Genomic DNA, 20,783 nt, shown 5'->3' with positions numbered 1-20,783 from the left:
TCCTAAATCTTTTCTCTTGACTCCTTGACTTGTTCAAATACCTTTATGCTGTCATAGGAATATTCACTTCTCCTTCAAAGCTTTTTCTTAGTTATGATATTACATGCATTTTTGTAAGTCTTAATGTTTGTCTCATCTACTACATGGTGAATTTGGGGAGAACAAAGATCACGCATCTTTTTTGTGGTTGATATTTTAACATACTCTAGCTCCAAGACAGTGCCTGGCACATAGTACATACGTAATAAGTATCCAGGAAATGAATGACAAGATCTATTTTCTTAAACAGAAAAGTATTTGTGAAATATTACTCTTTACTTGGCAAATAAAAACCGTGAAAACACGGCATTTTCTATCAATTGGGCAAGGATATGTGGTGGATTGATGGAAGGAGTAAAGAAAGGAATAAAAATAATTGAGCCCAAAAATCTTTTTACCATAAATTACAAATTCTATACTTTGAACTTCTCTCTTACTTTTTTTTCCAAATATGTGTAAGTAGCTATGGGATGAATAAACTTTTTCACTTTTGAATTATCTAGTGATTCTAAACACAAAGGACCCTGGTAGGATTCAGAAAATGTTAAGTTGCATTCAGAATTAGTCATTGACCATATGTTATTGTGGTAAGTAGTGAGCAGCAGAATTAGTTTTGATTCAAAGTATTTTTTCAAACCTCCTATAAGACTGTTAAAGTCTTTTTGTTTCTGTGTGGGTCTTAAACTGTAAAATCTACCAGAAAGTTTTACTTTTTTAGTTTGCTATGCCTAGGAAATGGTTTAAATAATTTAAAATTTTGGAAAACAACATGTATTTTCAACACATCGATAAGTCACACACACACATAAATATGATTTATGATTACCACTAGCAGATTATAAAGTTGAATTGTTAATAATCTATTCAGTAAGAGATTTTCACAAAATGTATTGAAAAAGAGAAATAATAAATAAAAATTATATACCAATTTGACTGTTAATTTATGCTGAGATATATAAATGATGCTACAACTTTCACATCGGGGTCACTCTTGTTGAGAAATGGATAAAGGAGGAAACAAAGCATATAGAATACATGCTAGAAGAAAATGCTTTTTCAACAGAAAAGGTGTTTGTTTGTTAAAAGACAATTTAAAAAAATGGATCAGCAGTTGCCACCTTACACAAGTCAGAAGGATATTTATAGCTGAATATTCAGCCTGTAGCTTTCCATAAAAGTTTTAAATATACATTGAAAATCTGAAGGATCATCTTCAAAATGAACCCTATCCATTAGTAATTTACAATCTATTTACTCTTATTCAATTCTAAGTATGTCTGTGGGATTTTGAAATATATTCAGTGTTTCCCATTATACTTGGAGCTTTAGAGTATTTTTTCACTCTCTATTTGTGTATGTGAGTGGCTGTAGGAGTGTTTCCTTGGAAGTTGTAGGTGGGTTTTTAGGACTATTATCTATGAGCATGCATGGCTATAAACGCATTAAGTGAAGGGTATTCATGATAACAGGACAGCTCTGACATTGTTTTTGTCTTGTGGGATTTGCTCTTTATTTGGTGATGTAAAATTTATCGTGCTTGCATTTTGTTAATGTTAAAATATTCTTCATGAATTCACTTAACTAAGATTGATCAGAATAACTATAACTACAAAGAAATGATATCATGAGGAAAAATTCTCTATTGAAATACAAAATTATCATTAGTATTAAATAAATAAACCTTCAAATGCTACAGCATGTTATGGCTTCCAAACTTTTTTATATTCTACCTCAGTACAACTATAAAACAGAGCATATTATACAGTTCAACATGCCTAGATCAAAGGACTGGGGTTATTCAGTGCTATAACTATGAATACTGCCACATTTTGTTTAGTCCAATTTAGCCTTCTATGTCATGGTTACCTCATTTTAAAATGAAGTTGATTTTTAGAAGAAGATGGTTTATGTGATTATAAGTTTTTAATTAATTTTGAAATTATACAAGTCTCTGAGGAGCAGAGCAAAGCTCAGAGAATAAATGATTCACTGAATGAACTCGTTAAGTAGTGGAATCTGGAGTATCCCTAAGTCATCTGACTAGTTTTTTGTAAAAATCAGTAGAACTCTGTATGACAACTGAAGGACTAAAGTGTACATACATGTATGTATTTCTTTGTGATCCTTTGATATAAATAATAATAAAGTTATTTCCTAAGTGCAAATCATACTAAATTTCATTCACGTCTAGATGCCAGATAAAATAACCAAAATAATAATGTCTAACATTTTTATGGTACATTTATAGTTGTAAAATATTTTCTCAAATATATGCTCATATGTAGAAAGTGATTTGAATCATGACTATACATGCAATAAAAGAGTAAATTTTGTTCACATAAATGCTCTGATTAGACCAACGCATTATTGTACTCTGAATTGGCTTTGAAAGCATTAAAATGTGTAATTTATGTAATTCTATGAACTTTTTAACTTCCAACATTTCATTATTTCAAGTATTGATTATACCATGTTCAGTAGTGATCTGTGACAGGGGGGATACAGAAAATAGTACATATAGATAACGATACTTATAACATGAAAACTTAATTTCAGACAAGAGATTCTCAGTCACAGAATTCCCTAAAAAGAAAATGTAATCAATAACAATGTTGGATGATTATAATTCCCATATTCACTAACTAGAGGTTTTATCTAGAGAACTCATCCTCACATGTTACTAGTTTTGCATGTCCTCACTTATAGTATTGTGATAAAAATTTTCTTTGTTTTCTACCCCTAAATACAGCTAAATTTGGTAGAGAAATTAATAGACGAATACACACCCCAGGTCCTAACAGAAGCTGTGTAAAAAGATAGAAAAAGAGGTTAGTAAGATTCCAAATTTTTGGTAAGTTTTATATCCACATTAAAAACAGAAGAGAACAGAATTTAGGTTTTGTTCTATTACCTAGTAATACTGTAATATTTTTTTTAAATGCTGTGTTGATTCAGTTATGAGGTTAGAGGTTAGAAATTATTTGGTTAGAGGTTAATCAGCTCCCCTTCTTGCACAGCTAATTAAATTCACTTCCCAACGACTTCCCTTACTGGGCTCTCATACACCCGCCATTATGCACCCACCCTCACAGTCCTACGGTTATCCAATAGCATCAATCTGAAGTCACTAGTTTTATTTTTAGAGTATGATCCTCAATAGAGGCAAGTTAAAGTGTGATAACTTTATTTAAATTAAGAAGGCATCAACAATTCTACTTATTTTCTGATTTTCCAAGTATCACAGAATAGGGACAGGCTCTATGCCCCAGAACCTGGACAGTTTTCCAAATGAGACATACAAAGGGATCCATCGAAACGTAGCTAACCTTATTTCACTTGTCGTATACAGGCTGCTCCTGAGGATTCCAGCTTGCTATTACCCTGTCCCTGGTATAACTCCCTGTGTGACCCTGCCTGGCAGCCTTTTCTCATTTAGAGGCAAAAATAACCAAGAAAAATTGCCTTTCATCTATCTAAGTGTCATTGTGTTGTGTCCACCGTCAAAAGAATCTGTAACTCTTGTAAAACTCAGCCTTCTAAGGAAGGCTCAACTTCCTTAGAATGCAAATGTGAAAAATACAATTTACAACTATGAGAACCATGTATTGGGTATGTGCCAGAGAAAATGAATTTTCCACCTAGAAATAATCCATGTTTTTTAAAAAGAAGTGAAAGAAAAAATGAAAATTAAATTATCAGAAATCTAGAAAGATTTCTGAGGAAAGAAACTAGACCTATCATAGCAAATATTTGCACCTGCAAAATTAAAGAAATACATAACCCCATAAATACAGAGTAAAACAAAAGTTTACTGAGAAGAATACATTCAACTTGAAATTACATATTAAATAATATTTCTATAGAGTTGAATAACAATATGGTGTGACATTTTCATATTCAGTGAAAGGTTACTTTCTTATGTATTAAAAATTAAAAATTCTCAAAGAAGTGGCAGAAATTGTACAACTTATATAAACTTTTTAGTATATGTGCTGCCGAAGTGAGCACAACTTTCTTAAACTTTTTAAACGTTTCATATATATCTGTTTGATGTAGTATTCAGTGTGGCCTTGAAAATTCACCAAAAATAAAATAAAAATAAGAAATAAAAAGTTTTTAGCATAAATAAAGAATTAATAAAACAAAAGAATTACCTTAAGAAGTATACACAAAAATTGAAAAGATTCTTTTTAGATGAAAGTTAAAGAACTATTAAATAAGTATCTAAAAATATCAATTTAAAGTCACTATTTTTATTTGAAAAGTATGATCACCTACAGAGAGAAGTCAAAGAGTGATAACCTTAGCTAAATTTAGAGGGCATCAGCAATACTTCTTAATTTCTGATTTTAAAATTTGAGATGTACATAATAGTGTATTTTTAAAATATAAAAAACAATCTATAACTATGATAAAACCAAGCTGTGTAATTAGTAAATCTTGCTGAAAACAAATGGTAATAAAATGCATAAGCTGAAGGCATAATATTTAGTAAAGATCAAAACAAATGTAGAAAAATAGATGCAAGAAAAAAAGAACAGAAATTATAGCAGATATGAATAAAAACTCTAAAAGAAGGGAAATTATTTAAACATTAAAAGGCAATTCTTTAAAAATAAAATTTTTAGTTGTTAAAAACTTACAAAACTACACAGAATCAAAAATAAAGATACAGATGTGGAAGAAGACATTAAACAGTTTGGAGAACAATGTGTATGGGTTTATGAAAATAAAGAAAATCTAGATTAAAAAATTCTAGCAATTGAATGAACATTTTTCTGTTCATTGCTTGCTAGTTTGGGAATAGGAAGAATTGCTTAGCCTTCATTAGTGGCAAAGTTATGCTATTACCTCACCCTGTTATCCATTCCAGACAATTTTTATTCTTACAATTTGCTAATACCCTTAACATAAGTGTTTTGATAAATCTAAATTGTATTTTGAACTCTAATCAATCTAGTTCTTAACAAATCTTTATTGCTAGAATCAATATTCATGGAAGATTCTAAAACGATGCATACTCCTTCCATCTGCTGTCAAATTTTAATTTCATTTTTGTTTTAAGTCAGAGCAATAGAGAACAGAGCTGCTTATTTAGGCTTTTTCAGGTGTGTACTTAGCAAACTCTTGGCATTATGCCATCATCCTATTTGGAGAGACTTTCTAAGGCAAGGAATTCTGAAACTTCATAATATCTTTATTTCAAGCATGCCAAGGAGAATATTTTCCTCTATATAGTAGCATGCCATGTATATGAGAAATCATTTAGACAAAAAAAACCTGTGATGTTGAGTAATTCATATGTGTAATTAAGCATGTCAAATACTACCTATGCAACAAAAGTGACATATGCTAAATAAGCCTACAAAATATTAGTAAAACTATGCCAAACACATTTCCTAAAAGAAAATTGAATTTGACTACAATTTTAAGTGGTGTTATGCTTAATAAAATCTTAATGTCATAAGTTATTATAACTTCTTTATTTTGTGTTTTTCACTTGGAATTTTATAGGACTGAGTATTTTTATTTTGAATAATAATTCCCTTTCTGCTTTGTCTTCTAGGAATCTGATAACCAAAAGTTCTACTCACCTCAAGTAATGATGATTGCTTTTGTAGCTTTCAGTTTGCATTCTAACACTATGACTCTCCTTACATATTTCCTTGCCCTTATTTTTCTACTCCCTTATTTCCTTGTTTAAGTTTGTGTGGTATGCTTTAGTGTAAGACACAGCAAATTTTTCAGCATGTCAAAATAACAATGAAATGGCCTTAAAACAATCAATTAATAGTATAATCTGACCATCAACCAGTTAGCGAAAAAAAGCTATATCCCTCCCAGTCAATTCTAAACTACTTTTGTAGTTTTATCTCCTGTTTTTGCAGTTTTATCTCCTACAATACAAAATAGAGTCTAACTGAATTTTTAAATGTCTAAAATGATTTCCTACTACAACATTCACTGATTCAAGATTGTTCCCCTCTTCTGCTTTTTTGGAAATATACATGGGAGTCTCTACTGAACAAGGGGTGCTTTAAAAAAATCTGTGTACTTTCTATGACATATATTTTGTATTTCTATGTTAGTTAATGATACAGATATGGGTATTTTAAAACTCGAAATCCATGGCCCTCATGGAACTTATTTTCTAAGAAATGAAACAAGTAGTTCAGTTGACCCTTGAACCACTCGGCTTGGAACTGTGTGGGTTCACTTACAGTCAAAATTTCCTGTGCCTCTGCCACTCCTGAGACAGAAAGAGTAATCCCTCTTATTCCTCCTCTTCCTAAGCCTAATCAACCTGAAGATGACGAGGATGAAAACCTTTCTGATGATCCACTTCCATTTAATGAATAGTAAATATATTTTCTCTTCTTTATGATTTTTAATAATATTTTTCTCTAGCTTACCTTATTATAAGAATATAGTATAACAAATGTATAACACACAAAATATGTGTTGATCAACTGTTTATGTTATCTGTAAGGCTTCCAGTCAACAGTAGGCTACTATTGTTAAGATTTTTTTTCTTTTTTCTTTTTTTTTCTCTTTTTTTTGTGAGATGGAGTCTCACCCTGCGGCCCAGGCTGGAGTGCAATGGTGTGATCTCGGCCCATTACAACTTCCACCTCCTGGGTTCAAGTGATTCTCCTACCTCAGCCTCCCGAGTAGCCGAGATTACAGGCACGCGCCACCATGCCCAGCTAATTTTTTGTATCTTAATAGTAGAGACAGTGTTTTAGCATGTTGGCCAGGCTCGTCTCAAACTCCTGACCTCATGACCCTCCGGCCTCAGTCTCCCAAAGTGCTGGGATTACAGGCATGAGCCACTGCACCTGGCCAGTAGTTAAGACTTTAAGGAGTCAAAAGCTATATGCTGATTTTTGACTGTGTAAGAGTCAGCACTCCTAACCCCTGAGTTTTTCACGAATCAACTGTGTAAAATACAAGGAAGTGTGAGAACGTCTATGTGGCAAGTCTCCTTAGGACTTGGGAAGATTAGGGAAGACTTTTGTAAAAATTGGTATGTGTGCTGAAATGTGAAGGATAAAAAATAAAGAAGACGAAAGAGAGTATTAAAGGCCTAGAGAAGGATGTACACTGGCCCACAGACAGAAAAGAGCAGTGAAAGTTCATGTTTTTTCCTATGGATTCATATTCTAGGAGCAAGAGATAAAACATGGACAGAGAAAATGGGGCCAGCTCAGAACTTGGTAAAACTATGATTAGAAATGTGAACTATATCTTTTAAAGCACTGAGGCTGTGTCTCTGATTTTACTCCAAGTGTGACATGATTTGAAGTACACTTGAGAAAGATTTCTTTAACTACACAGAGGGGCTGCCTTGCAGGAATGCAAGAGGAAAAGAGTAAAACACTTTAGTGGGCTGCTTCGGTCATCTAAGACAAGTATACTAATAAGTCATTCATAAAATATCCTCGTAAAAATTAGTTACCATAGCCAATTTATTAGTAGTAATGACTTAGGAATATCAAATCTTGAATCTAAGCTAGCTAAATTTGTCTTAATATTTAGCACAGCTCTGAATTGCACGTAATTTTCTATAATCATGATGGCAATTCTTAGGGATAATGCCATAAAACACATATAATCACATATGTAAGAAAACCATTGTTTTCCACTCGAATTAGAAATCCTAAAGGCATAGCTTAGAGTAGGTGCTTTTAAAAACTCTTAAGTAATACAGGGATACCATATAGATGGGTTCTTTTGAAATTTACTAAAATTGTCTAAGTGTTCACTTAATGGCATTCAGTTTTCTTCATTGTAGGTTCAAAGTGTTGTAATGTGTACAAAATAAGAGGAGTGTCTGTGCCTTTGAAAGGTAAATGTTTGTAGAATCTCAAAGTTCAGAACAAATATTACCTATGCCACAAAAATAACATCTGCTAAGTAAGCTTACAAAATACTACTAAACAATGCCAAGCACATTTCTTTATAATAAAATGAAATTTGACTAGAATTGTAAGTGGTGTTTTGCTTAATAAGATCTCGATGTCATAAGTTATTATTACAAATTCTGTCTTTTGTGTTTTTCACTTGGAATTATATAGGACATATTTGAGTCACCCTGATATTTTCCTTGAATTGTCTTATTTTTATCCAAGTACTAAAATAAAAAGAAATAGAGATTTCATATTAAATGTTATTATATGGCTGTTTTTAGATTGGGATAGATGGAATTTATTCATATTAAAAGCAAATCATGTGTAATTATTTTATGTTAGGGAAAATGAGTAAGATCTTCGAAAAATAAAGCTCACAAGGCTTAATTTGCTGCGTCTTTTTATATCCTTTCTGTTTACCAAAGTGTCTTCAATATATGAGTGTTTCTGATGAAAATAGACATATAGATTTAAAATCATTTTTAAAGATGCTAAAATATAGGTTATATAACTTCTAAAACACTGTTTGTGCTTCCTGAAAAAAATTAGATTAATGTACCTTTAATTCTGAGAATACAAATATTAACAGAGCATTTCAGCATACTATATCTGGTCTACATAAGGAGCAAAATGATTTTCACTGACATCCAACTGGTTATTCAACACATACAAATCTGCTGCCTCTAGACTCTGGTAAAGTTTCAGTTCTATAAATGGTCATTAGGGTGTTATGTGAATACAGGCTTTTTAAAAAATGGTGGCCTGAAATTGTTTTTGTAAATAAAGATTATTTCTCAACAGAGAAATCCACTATAGTTGAAATAGGTACTCTCTCTCTTATTGGTGAAATTTGATCAGGTATTTTAATGTGAAAAGAAAAATAAAATAATAGAATACTAATTTTATTTGTTCATGTAATAGTACCTGCTTTTGGAATCTGGTCAACAAGATGAGAATGCCCTAATCATAAACAAATATAGAGAGAAACTGATATATATTTGTAAGATTGCTGCTTCTATTCACTGGCATTTTAAAAGTTGTGAGAAAATATTGGTGGTAATATGTTATAATCAAGACTTTGAGCAATTATGCATGTAACTTGAATAACCAAGACAATGTCCCCATAATTTTGTAATAAGTGTGCATGCACAATATCAAACATATAGTTATGCATGTATATCAATATGCATATACTTTTAAATTTTAACTTTGTAAGTTTAACGTTAGTACTAAACCTATCATTTATATGACTTTTCTACCAGTTGGAAAATGAGCTTCTCAAAGACAGATTGTGTTTTATTTACCTTTATGTTTACTGGACCTACCTTATCTTTCATATAGCAGTTACTCAATGAGTGATTTTTAGAAAGCTGCATGTTCACAAAATGGTAATATTTATTTTTTAAATATTTTACAACACGGATTTAAATGGTTTGGCACCTCAGAGAGGTTAGATAATATCTGAATGAAAGTGTGACACATTTCAAATAAAACTAGAGAACCGTCTTATGATTTCCTCCTCCCTACTTTGCCATGCTCTTCCTTCTTTCCCTGAAACATTCTTACCAAATAATCTGCCATATCCTGGTCTCTAAGATACTTTAGCAAATGAGAAAAAAGTTTGCAGCACACTACCCTGCTCTTGTTCTTGTTTTGTTTAGTAATTACTATCCCATTGTATCATGTCTGCATGTTTGTCTCCAAAAATAAAAAAGGCAATTTCTTGGAGTGTTTCATTAAATTTTGCTCCCCAAAATACTGTACTTACTCTAATATTAGATACATATTAACTGTTCCTCAACTTATTGAATCAGTGCATATGCAAGTGAAACCTTGAAAATAATGATAAGCTATTTAAAACTTGCAAAGCTAGTATGCATTTACAAATGTACTGCTCCCATTCAATGATAATATATGTATTTGTTGAGAAAATACTATGCAGGTGTGTTATAATCAAGACTCACAGCCAAATAGCTATGTCATGAGAGAGTCTGAGGCAATGCCTTCCTTCTCAATGAGACTCTAAGGCAATAAAACTGTGTCCAGTCCAACACAGAGAGGGTCCCAGAACTTTCAAGGCTGAGAGGAATCTAAACGGGCATCTGTCATCTCTTCAGAAGAATTGACAGGGAGCTCAATTTAATATCACAGCCCTGCATAAATGTTTTTTAAAATGTGTATGCAACAGGATTGGGTGTTTATTTAAAAATATACTCATTATTAATATTAAATTGAAAATAAAACCTTAATCATTTCAATTAAGAAATACCATGATTTGGAGTGTGTTTTCATCATGTTGTCAAAATTTAAAACCTAATTTTCTGTAATAATTTATAATTACTTCATCCTTCATTCCATCTGGAAGGTAATCAATATAGAAGCGTATGAACCAGCTGCTGCCCCAGTCATGGGGCAGCTGCCAAGAGTGACCTGGGCTTCTGTCCAATAGCAGGATCCCCAGAAAACCCTCTAGCTAAAGGAAACTGGTGCAAGTGCAAATACAGCTTCCTTTTACCTAGCATTTTCATTTCTTGGGATCTAACAATCTTTGGCTTTCTTGCCTCACTTTTCATACCCATGATTTTACAAACAAACAACTGTTTATTAAGTTTTAAATTTATATGGCACTAATACATATAATTACTTCGAGGTTGTAGATATAATGATTTATGCAAACCCCTTTTCTTGGCTGTCAAAGGCATGCCTAAGAATATAAAAACTCTAATATAAATACAAAATAGAAAGGAAAACAAAACTGCATCTATCAGGGAAAATCCAGTCATATAAGGCATATTGATGATAGGTGGAAATAATAAAGGAAGTGAAGTCTAATAATTTAATTAAAATAAAAGATTGTGACCTTTTATCTACTCTTATAATAATCATCCCCGAAAAGAAATTATATATATATGATTCTATAACCTCGTTGTATTTGTTGCAAAAATGGCAAGCAGAGACTATTTTTCAGTTAAAAGTTTAAAAATCTAACAAATGTTGACTTTGTAATAACAAGTACTTTATACCCATCATGTCAGAGACTCTTTGTAGCAATAGTGTAAGCAGATTTCTAGTATCTTCTTTTTATAAAGCAATCAATTAATGTACATTAAATTAGGCAACTCAGTATTTCTGCAGCCTGTTACTCTCATGGTTTCCCACTAAATTAATTTTATTTTTATTTTTTAATAATACTAGCACCTTTACCCTTTTTAATTCCTTAATGCCATATTTTCAGTGCCAAAATTCCAAATAGATTTGCTTGGAAATAAAACAAAACCCACATACTTATTAATATCTTTAAGGAATGCTTTGGAAGATGAGTTGTAAAAACTAATTACTTCCAAAGATGGGCATTTGAGCAACTGTCATTTGTTTCTCACTTTGATTTCTTTTTAATTAGTTCCTTATTTTTTAATGTATTTCCAAGATTTAATTTTTTTTTATAGTTTGGCTTCAAACCCCTTGTTCTTGTTTCCCTTGAGTAATCTGCTTTCCAGTGATAGAACGGTAATGAAAATGGTGTTTGAAAGATTCAGAAAAGTGTTACCTCCTTTCAACATTTTTCTTTTCCTTAAAACTGTGATAAAATATGTTTATTTTTATCTTTAATCTTCAACTCCAGTTCCAATGGATACTTTACTAAAACTAGGCAGTTCAAGGGAGTATTTACTAACTTTCAAAATTGGCCATATGTTCTATAAACTAGAATTCTATAATCAGAGTAAGTTAGCTTGGCTTTCCTTAGCCCTGGTAGTTTATGATTCTTTCTAGAAAAAGCTGATAAATTTTATTTATAAAAATTTTAATTGAAAGCTCTGTTCAAATTATATTCAGTACTGTTGTACTTATTAATGAAATATTCCTTAGTTTGGAAGTAATAATGATTGAGATTTTTTAAATTTTAGATTCCTTTATAAATTTAGTAATAAATATTAAGATTATACTAGGCTTAAGTATTGCAAAGTCCATCCTGAACAATTATAATGTTTAGTGTGTTTCAGGTACTATACTTGGTTCTTCACTAAGTAAAATACTTTCTTCTTAATTTTATGATTGTACATATTTTTGTACCTCTTCCTGCCTCTCTCTCTTCTCCAAAATTCCTCTTGAGTTGTGTGCCTACTCTTTTCTCTTGGTCTTTAGGTTTACCCAACCTACCATTGAGTCTTTAGATTTACCCAATCTACCATTAAAAAGGTTTGTCTTGGCATATGTTTCATGGCTTTCTCTCTAGTCCCACCTGTGTCTCTAAACTAATCTTACATTTCTAAATGTTTTTGGGTTTCCAAAACTATGGATATTATTCTGAAAGCTTAAATTCAGACTTCTTTGACTCAACTTCATCTTTTCCTCATACCTTCCCCAAATCTTTTTTTTTTCTTATCCACAACTTCTTTCCATTAATGATCTGTTGTTATACATTGAATTATATATTTAAGTCTTAACATCCAGTACTTTAGAATGTGACTTATTTTGGGGGGAAAAAAAAGGAGCTGTGGCAGATATAATTAGTCAAGATTAAATCGTACTGGAGTAAGGTGGGCCCTTAATTAAATATAACTGGTGTCCTCATGATAAGAGGGAAATAGGGGGCCAGACACAGAGGAAACCCCATCTAAAGAGAGAAAGATACACAGTGAAACAACAGCTCTATGACAACAGGGACAGAACTTGTAGTAATGCGCCTACAAGCCAAGGAATGCCGAGGACTGTCAGCAGATGCCAAAAGCTGGAAAAGGCAAGGAAGAATTTTCTCCTGTAGGTGTCAGAGGGGCATGACCCTGCTAACCCTGATTTTGGATTTCCAGCCTCCATGACTTCGGGAGAACAATATTTTCTTGTTTGTGGACTTTGTTATGGAAGCCCTAGGGAACTAACACACCTATCATATCCTGTAACTGAAATCTCAGTCATATTTTACTTAACAGTCGTCCTGACCCTTCACTGTCAATAAAATTCTGAAATCTTTCAATTCTCTTTTGATAATAATGGTAACAGACTTCACCTATACATATAGTTTGCCTCATCTAATTGAGATACTAGTAAGTCCTAACGTCCTATAATAGGTCCTAAAGTCTTATAATAGGCTTTTGTTATATCTTAGTTAAAAGCTTAGAAGACTGTGGTATATTGATAGTCTCAGTACTCTCCATTTTTCAGTGGCCCCTGGTTCTGCACTCTTTGCTGTGTAACTTTGTAGTTCCCTTCCACTATGACTTTGGGCTCCACCATCAGGTGTATTTATAGCCAATAGAATGCTGGCTACTGTAATTCAAATAGAGTCTTAAATGAACTTGAATATTGGGACATTACTTTTTAACCTCTCCCTCCACTATCTCTGTGAAAATATGCCTGGTAGCCCATTGGAGAATAAAAGGCATGTGACTCAGTCACCTCCCATTCTGACTTCTACAGCTAACTCTCAGCATGTGAATGAGTTTAGTAGAAAACAGATAAACTACACAGCTAAACCAGCCTAATGTGCTGATCTACATAGTCATATGTTAAATAAATGTCTATTGTTTTAAGTCACTAAATTTTTGGCTTGTTTACACACACACACACTTTGTTACATTATTACTGTGACAATAAATAATATCAGGATCTGCATATTATTCTAAGGGAACTATATATAGCCTCCTCTTTCCTTCTGAAACCTATTATCCATTGCATCAGTTCACTCTTCATATCCTATAGCAACCTCAATTGTTACTAGGGATCTGGGTTACGGGCATGTGTATGATTAATAACAGAGCATTTATAATAATAAAATTAGATGATATGTGATTTTCCTACTTGATGCTTGAAGAACCTCTAATTTTATGAAATCCTTAAGAAAAAAACAAACAGGAATTATAAATTACTAATATATAAATTTGTACTGTTTTAGAAATCTGTTCTTTAGGATAGACACGCATTTTTGGGACAATAATATATCAACAAAACTATTATCTCATAAATAAGCCAAGAATATTATAGAAATATATCCTTTTCTGGGAACCAAATTAAAAAACTTGACATCAAGGATAGCGCCAAAAAATACATTTATGTTCCATAGTGCGCCAACAACTCTGTAACTATAAGACTAAAAAACTAAATTATTTATGAAAGTGTCAATTTCTGTATATAGAAATATCAATTTAGATTACAAATTTATGAGCGTGTGATATCTTATTGCAGAGTAAGCAGACACTCTAGGGATTAAGAATTCTCAAAGTAACCGATACACATATATATATATGTCAATATATATGTGTGTATATATATATAATGTCATCAGTTTTTGTCCTTGTTTTTCCAATTTTATAAATAAATGACACCTTACAATTAAAAAATTTCCATTTTTATGATATACTATTGATAAAAGTTATTTATATAATTTAAAAATCAATCTTTATACATGTATATAAAATTCTCAACTAAACTTTGGATTTTAGCATTTGCACAAAAGACATTTACGTGAAATTTTTGGCTTAGAAACTTATTTTACATGGAATTGATATTTAATTTCTATGCTTAGAAATTTTATTTTGAAACATTTGATCACTGATTTGATTGTCTTAGTAAGGTATATTTTTGAAGTAGGTTAGCCTTGGGGACTGCCTTTCATAAAAAATATTTTATGAAAATTGACAAAGCAATAGAACATCACACACACATACATTTTCTTTTAAAACTATATTTAGCATTTGTAGTTATGCTGACTTTCTACAATTATATGTGCATTCATTCATTCTTTAAACAAATATTTTATGAAAATTTGCTACAACTTAGATCCATTGTTTTGTATGGATCAAGAATACCATTGATAGATCAAAGTTGATTTATTCAAATTTAATTTTAATAAATCATTGGAGTAATTTGCAACTAAATTTCACTAATTTAGTTAATGATGTCACTGTAACTATGTAAACCTTGCTCAGGTACATTTCAATAATGCAAGGAAGAAATGTCCTGATCTGTTTGTTTTAATTTGTTTCATTTTATTTTCAAGAGTTAATAAAAAAATTTAAATAGCATTCTTCTTTGAAAAAGAATCCATAGAAGATAAAAAGATGAAGAAACAAAAAATAGATGTATAATTGTATACTAGTTACTTACAAATGGTTATAACTTACAATTTCTTTTTAACTATAATTTTTAGTTATAAATTGTAACTAACTTATTAATTAGTTACAAATGAGTTTGTACTGATTTATATTATTTTTAAAGAGTTCTTAATTGATCCAACACATTTAATTTTTCTTTAGTTATTAAAACAACAAAAAGCCCAGGTATGCATAAAATATGTTGTTGAATTTATTACAAATTTATGTATCAAAATATGCACTATCCAAAACTAGTAACAGGATGACTTGTTGATATGGGAGGGGAACAGGGAAATGCTGGGTAGAGAAGGGGTGGGTACCTGGCAAGGGCTCCACCCTCAGGCCTGTGCCCATAGACCTAAGTGAGAACAGGCACTCCTATTTTCACACCCAATTGTTGCATTTTCTGAGACCACTCCGGCCTGACACATCCCCCATCCTACGCCCATATAAACCCAAGATCTTAGCAGGCACAGACCCAAGTGGCTGGATGTTGGAACCAGCAGCACAGTGATGATGGAACAATGCAGTAGAGAAAGGGAGAAGAGGATGGACGTCTGGATGCTAAGGGGAGTTCATCCAAGGGCAGTCAGAGAAGAGTCTATCCACTGGGCAGCCTGACTCCAGGGGAGACCACCTTCCCACTCTATCCCCTCTCTTCTGGCTCCCCATTCATCTCACTGAAAGCCACCTCCACCACTCAATAAAACCTTGCACTCATTCTTCCAGCCCAAGTGTGATCCGATTCTTCTGGGACACTGGGCAAAAACTCAGGATACAGAAAAGGCTGTTACACTGGCCCCCTGCCCTTGTGATAAGGCAGAGGGTCTATTGAGCTGATTAACACAAGCCGTCTTCAGATGGCAAAGCTGAAAGAGCACACTGTAACACACACCCACTTGGGCTTCAGGAGTTGTAGACACCTATCCCTAAACACTGCGAGAGGCAGGAACCCAAGAGTGGTTCCCAGAGCCTCTGCACCTGCCCATCTGCATGCTCCCCCTAGGGGTCTGAGCAGCGGGGCCAACGAAGGAGCTAGCCACACCCGCGCTGCACATTCTTACAGGTGGATAAGGGAACTCTTCTATTTCATTATGAATATTTTTCTGTGGAAAAGCCGGATATAGTTATTTTATTCTCATTTTATTTATGTTCAACACAGTGCAATGTTTGTTAAAAATATGATATTTTGGCAGTTTCAACAAATAACAATTACTATTTTCAATCATTTATATTATTTATTTACCCTCATTTACTTTTTAAAAAATACATTTTCTTGTGTATATTTGAGGTTAAAGACACGATGTTATGAGATACATACAGTTAGCAAAATGGTTACTTTAGTGAAACAAATTAACTTATCTATCATCTCATATAATATAGTTACTTTTTTGTGTGTGACAACAGCAACTAAGATCTACTTATTTAACAAAAATTCCCAATATAATACAATTTAATTAATTAATTCATCCCCATTCTGCATTACAAATTTAGACTAAATTCATTTTAGATATCTGCTATTTTTTATCTTTTTGCCTATGTCTCGTCTCCCATTTTCTCCACACCCTTCTTCCCCTCGCTCATGGTTATAACTGTTTTATTCTCTATCTGTATACTTGACTTTTTGTGGACTCCACATATAAGTGAGATCATGCAATATGTTTATTTCTATTCTGGCTTATTTCATTTAGCATACTGTCCCCCAGTTCTACACATTTTGTGACAGATGGCAGGATCTGATTTTTTATGGCTGAATAGCATTCCATTAAGTATAGATATACCACACTTTATCCATTGATTCGTCAATAGATTCTTAGGTTGTTTCTATAAAATGGCTAGTGTGAATCATTCTGTAATAAACATTTGAGCACCAACATCTTTACAGGATGGTGGTTTCATCTCTTTTCATTATATATACAGAAGAGGGATTGCTGAGTTCATGGTAGTTCTATTTTTAATTTTAGGAACCTTCATATTGTTTTCCGTCATGATTGTACAATCTACATTCCCACCAACAGTTACTAGAGTTCCTTTTTTTTCTCCACACCTTTGCCAACATTTGTTAGCTCTTGTGTTTTTGTTAATAGCCATCCTAAGAGGTGTGAGGTGGTATATCACAGAACTTTCAATTTGCATTTCCCTGATGATTAGTGATGTGCATCTGTTCATATTTCTGTTGGCCATGTTTATAAATTATTTGAAAAACTGTCCGTTCAGATCCCTTGCCCATATTTTTAAACAAATTATTTGTTTTTCTGCTATCAAGTAGTGTGATGTACTTTTGATGGCACACTTTTATATTTCAAGTAAGTGTGCAGGTATAAATTTTGTACTGAATTCTTTAATTTTTATTTATCATTTAATGAAAATTTAACATTTTGCCTCATAGAATATCATTTTACCTAGGCAATACCATTCAGGACATAGGCATGGGCAAAGGCTTCATGTCTAACACACCAAAAACAATTGCAACAAAAGCCAAAATTGACAAATGGGATCTAATTAAACTAAAGAGCTTCTGCACAGCGAAGGAAACTAGCATCAGAGTGAATAGGCAACCTACAGGATGGGAGAAAATTTTTGCAATCTATCCATCTGGCAAAGGGCTAATATCCAGAATCTACAAAGAACTTAAACAAATTTACAAGAAAAAAACAAACAACCCCATCAGTGCAAAGGATATGAACAGACATTTCTCACAAGAAGACATTTATGCAGCCAAGAAACATAGGAAAAAAAAGCTCATCATCACTGGTCATTAGAGAAATGCAAGTCAAAACCACAATGAGATACCATCTCACACCAGTTAGAATGGCGATCATTAAAAAGTCAGGAAACAACAGATGCTGGCAAGGATGTGGAGAAATAGGATCACTTTTAACCCATTGGTTGGAGTGTAAATTAGTACAACCGTTGTGGAAGACAGTGCGGCAATTCCTCAAGGATCTAGAACTAGAAATACTATTTGACCCAACAATCCCATTACTAGGTATATACCCAAAGGATTATAAATTATTCTGCTATAAAGACACATGCACACTTAGGTTTATTGCAACACCAGTTCCAATGGAAAAGACTTGGAACCAACCCAAATGCCCATCAATGATAGACTGAATAAAGAAAATGTGGCACATATACACCATGGAATACTATGCAGCCTTGTAAAGGGTGAGATCATATCGTGTGCAGGGACATGGATGAAACTGGAAGCCATCATTCTCAGCAAACTAGCACAGAAACAGGAAAACAAACAGCACATGTTCTCACTCATAAGTAGGAGTTGAACAATGAGAACACGTGGACACAGGGAGGGGAACATCACCCACTGAGGCCTATCAGGTGGTGGGGGGCAAGGAGAGGGACAGCATTACAACAAATACTTAATGCATGCAGGGCTTAAAACTTAAATGATGGGTTGATAGGTGAAGCAAAGCACCATGGCACATTACATATCCCTATGTAACAAACCTGCACATTCTACACATGTATCCCCGAACTTAAAGTAAAATAAAAATAATTTAAAAAATATATCATTTTATTTATTTATTTATTTATTTTTAATTTTTGAGACAGAGTCTCACTCTGTCACCCAGGCTGGAGTGCAGTGGCATGGTCTCGGCTCACTATAACCTCCACCTCCTGGGTTCAAGCAATTCTCCTGCCTCAGCCTCTCAAGCAGCTGGGACTACAGGTGCGCACCACTATGCCTGGATAATTTTAGTAGAGATGGTTTCACCATGTTGGCCAGGCTGGTCTCGAACTCCTGACCTCAAGTGATCCACCTACCATGGCCTCCCAGAATGCTGAGATTACACGCATGAGCCACCACACTCAGCCTATTTTGAATCATCTCAAAACTTAATTCCTTTGCAATGTAGTATTTTGTTTATAAGTCTTGGTTAAGCCAGGCAGTATACTTATTTAATGGGGCTTATCATATATTTGACTCTATGATGATACTGCTTTTGTCAAATGACGCAAGTCAGTAGAATGCAAAGACTCCTTGGATTTCAGATTCAGAAATCTTACTAGAATTTGAATTTTACCTGTGATGACACACATCAAACAAGAGAGCCTCTATTTCCTCATATTTTAAAAAGGGATAAATAATGCCTACCTTTATGAATTCATTATGGAGTTTGAGATAATACATATGAAAATATCTGTTTAATATTTGCTCTGTAATCCAAATTTTAGTCATTTCCCACACTTTTCATGGCAAAAGAAGCATGTACAGTCTATTCTAATGAAAACCTAAGAAGCATTCCTGAAATCTCCTAAGGGAGTGATACAAGCTACCTGGACTCCATAGAACTAGGGAAATTTAGCTTTCAGACAGTCAGGACCCTGCATCAGTGACATAGACCTCCTTCCACTTTTTCTTCATATACACTTCTTGAATTCTCACAACTCGATACATCTTTTCACCTTAGGTATTTCAGTTATTTAGACTAATTTTGAGTGGTTTTATGTACTACTTTACTGAAATAAAATCTCAGCAACTCTCTGCAAAAGGAACTTAACATATGATTTGGGAGCTGCCTATCAACAATCTGAATGCCCTGATTAAATAGCATTTACATTTAACTTAAGAGAGTTCCTGAGATTTTTATATACATAATATATATAATATATATTTTTTAATTATTGGGATGAATGAATGATATTGTTAATATAATTATTTAAATTTGATGATTTAAACCATGCTCCCATTTTTATTGCTGTTCTCTTATTTGCGTGGACATTCATTAATTCTGGAATGAAGTTGTATTCGGTCGCACAGTATCTATATTTTTCAGACACAGTATTCTTAGCAATGTAGACAAATAGTTAATTATATTTTTGGGCCTTTTAAATCCAAAAGATTCTAATCAAGCAACAGAAAAATCAAACTTACCAATTTGTACTAGAATGGGGCTAGCAATCAATCTGATAATTTTAATCACATACAATTATTCTACCTTTATCTGAATATTAATCATTATAACATTTAGTTTCTTCAGATATATTATTAATGATACCAATCAAATAGTAGCTATGCTCTCAGTATATGCTAGAAATGCAAATCAGCTTTTATGTACTGAAATTGATGAAGGAAGGAATTTATCTCTCCTCATTTAGTTCTTCACACTGAAGAAAAATGCTTATTTGTTAACCTAAAATTGACATATGTATTAACCTTAAATTGATATATGTGCTAAGGTAAAAATTTCCCCATACAGGCCATTTTACCCGTGTACCGTCAGTGATCAATATTCCTCATATAAAATATATTTAACTATTATGTATGCGTATGTCTATACAGTCTATCCTAGGTATTTTGTCATTATATTCATAAAGGAAACTACTTAGTTATATTCAAAACATACAGAGTACGACGATGTAAAATTTGTGTATTATTTATGATGAGTACACAGTTGTTCTACATAAGTAAAGATAACATTAGCAGAATGTGCACTCTAAGTATTTTTTCCAAAATTGGGAATTTTTTTTGCTGATCCATTCATATTTTATGGTCTCTCCCAGTGTCATTAAAGGATACGTTATTGGTAACTTCTGGAATGGAGCAAACACCGCTATGGCTTGTGCAAGATCAGAATGTGGTTTCATTCATTCATATCAGAATTGTATTAACCAAGCTAACCAAATTGAAGACAACCTTAATAGGTGAGAAGTCAGAAACAGTATAGAAGAGGAAAATAGAAAGCCACTGATGTTGAGATGTATTTAATGATAATACAAAATT

The sequence above is a fragment of the Hylobates moloch genome, unplaced genomic scaffold (assembly GCF_009828535.3).
Source record: "Hylobates moloch isolate HMO894 unplaced genomic scaffold, HMol_V3 SCAFFOLD_4, whole genome shotgun sequence".
NCBI lineage: Eukaryota > Metazoa > Chordata > Mammalia > Primates > Hylobatidae > Hylobates > Hylobates moloch.
Note: the sequence above shows the minus strand (reverse complement) of the source record.